Source organism: Orycteropus afer, unplaced genomic scaffold (assembly GCF_000298275.1).
Source record: "Orycteropus afer afer isolate SDZICR_OR568_19922 unplaced genomic scaffold, OryAfe1.0 scaffold00537, whole genome shotgun sequence".
NCBI classification, from domain to species: Eukaryota; Metazoa; Chordata; class Mammalia; order Tubulidentata; family Orycteropodidae; genus Orycteropus; species Orycteropus afer.
This window is the reverse complement of record NW_006922124.1, coordinates 926224-929011: the sequence shown is the minus strand read 5'-3', so window position 1 is coordinate 929011 and position 2788 is coordinate 926224.

The window sequence follows — 2788 nt, the reverse complement described above, 5'->3', positions numbered from 1 at the left end:
GCAGAGTTGTCTGCCTCCTTGTAAGAAACTCAAAGTGCTATATATGTTCAGCTAATTTGGGAATTCCCATGAGAAACTGTCACTGAGACTGATTATAGAGGTCTCCTTCCAGGTTGAAACAACACACCATTTGGAAGGTGAGGATATTCTCAACTGTACAGTATATGATGCTTCCTGAAATACATCTATGTCACACTCAGTCAGTTTAATAAGTATGTGTGCCACCCTCATGGGTCCTCCTCTACTCTGCAAATATTTACACCTGGGATCAGTCCCTTCCCCAGACATTATCTGCCGGTAATAGAAACAAGCAACCATTGCTATAAAATACCCTTTGGTTCTCAGGGCACATGGAAGGCAGTCAGATATGAGGACATCATCTAGATTTATATCCAAGACACATTCACATCAAGCCTTGTAGAATCACAAAAGTAATTAAGGCCAAGACATCTCCCTTTCAATTTTCTCTTCCTTGAAGCGTTACACCCTTTCCCACTGCTCACTGGTACACCTGGTCTGTGTCATCTGTCCTTCATCACTCACTAAACCCACCCATTCGTATAGCCCTCATCTCAGTGAAGCGGGTTGAATACACATAGTGTGAAAATACCCATCTTCAGGAGGCATGAAGGAAATTCCCAGCTCCGGTAGACCAGCATGGCTACACTTTACTTTCTGACTGGTAAAAAGATGTAATTATCTCAGAATCCATCAATAAAATCACTGGGTGATGCAAGGTGGAAAACTAGACTTTGTCGAGTGGAGGGAATTTCCTGGTAGAGGATATTTTAAAGGATGGTGATAAACCTAGCATGCCATTGGTCCTTTCATCCATTATATCTGCTCACTTAGATTGCACTGTAACTTCTAGCTGGTACTGGTGGCACAGAAATATGCCAAGCCTATTCATTTAAGTTGTTCTGGACCCTCCATTCAGATTCCCCACCTTCTTTACTTCTAATGCCTTCTCCAAACAACTGAACTCTAGATTCAGAGCACTGACTACCAGCCTGCTTCGGGCTATCTGCACTTGATTTTGCATGCAATTTCCCTCATGGATTCTGGCAAATGTTCTCCCAATTGTTGCTCCTAATTCCCTTCTCTAACAGAGGACGTCTTTCTTGGCCCCATTCCCTATACTCTGGTCATTCGGACCAAATCCTTCTGAAGTTTCTGTGGATATTCTATAATTTTAAAACATGCTAAGAAGAATGATTTACTCAAGACATCACTGCATAATTTCACCCTTATTGTAAATAACAGGATGGTTTCAAAAAACCCTACTATAACTTCATAAATTATAAACCAATAACCACCAGATTCTCTCTCAGATCAGGTTCTACTCACCAATTTTGGAAAACTTATAAAGAGTGGGATAAAAACACTCCAGGAGAATGACCAAGTTTCTCACCTTCAATATGCATAGTGAGCACTCACATGGAAAGGGCTGCTGCTATCTTGGGGAGAGAGCTACAGCAACATCTGGAGGGCTAAAGAATTCTCAAAGTTTTTTTGGGAGTGGTCCAGATGACCCTGGTTTTTTCTGAGTTGTCTTCTCCACTAGGAGCAGGTGCAGCCTTCAAAGGAGGAGGCAGTGAAGAACTGGTCAGTACTTCAGGATCCAGTTTGGACAAGAGTTGACACCCAGGCCCAGGGGGAAGGATGCAGTAATGCATGAAACTGTGGAGCTGGATAAAAATATCAGCCCTAGGGAAGAGTCAGCTCTCAAGGAACTCTGGGGCTAGGGACAATAGGATCTTAATTAAAGAAAGCCCACAGCTAATTCTCAAATTATGATTGATTCCCATTTTCACTTTCCTTCTTTAGGCTGTCATATAATACTGCAGACACAGGGCCCTTCTCTTTATCTCCTGAGAGACATTATGGGATAGTGAGAAGAGAAATGAAACAAGAGAGAAAGTCAGTCTAAGGCTGGGGAGGATTAGAAATAGAGTGGGCTCTGGAGAAATTCAGACCAGGATTCTAGTTCCAGCTCTGTCACATACTAGTCTACTGACCTAAGGCACACTCCCAAGCTCTCGGAATCAGGGTTTTCATCTGTGAAGTGGGTTTGATAAGCCCTGTCTTGTGGGACTGTGGGGAAGTGTGCAATGTATGTAATGTACCCGGCACAGTACCTGGCACATATTAGGTCTTTAATGAATTGCAGTTATTACTATAATTACATTGACTCCAACTCTACCACCTGAAATGTGATTTTTTTTTTTTTTTAAATTTAGGATGTTTCAGGAAACAGAATATGTTATAGGACAAATTATCAATTCTCACAAAAATGCTGCTTAGTAAGTAAAACTGTACTTTTTTCCCCTCAGGAAATATATGATTTAATATGGCTGGGGGAATGCCTTCCCCCAACTGACTCAAAGTTTCTAGCATTTCTGTCAAGGACCAACTCTTTCTCCCCCTTCCAGCTATCCTTCTATCCAAATCATCCATATGTTTTATGATATCTAGCTTTTAATTCAAATTAGACTGAAGATAACCTAATTAAAATATGCTTTAAAAAGGGTGACCTCCCATCTGATCTGCAGCCTATATGACTATGAGACCAGAAGAACTAGATGGTTCCCGGCTACCACTGTCATCCACATGGAAGGGGATCTATGTAGGAGATCCTTGATAGAGAGGGAGAACAATGTGGAACAAAACTCAAAATCATTTGTAGGAAAAAAGGGGGGGGACCAGGCTTGTTGGTCCGATGGAGCCTGGTGGAACTGCTGAGGCTATGGCCCCTAGCTGCCCTTCAGGTCTGGAATTGAACCCACAC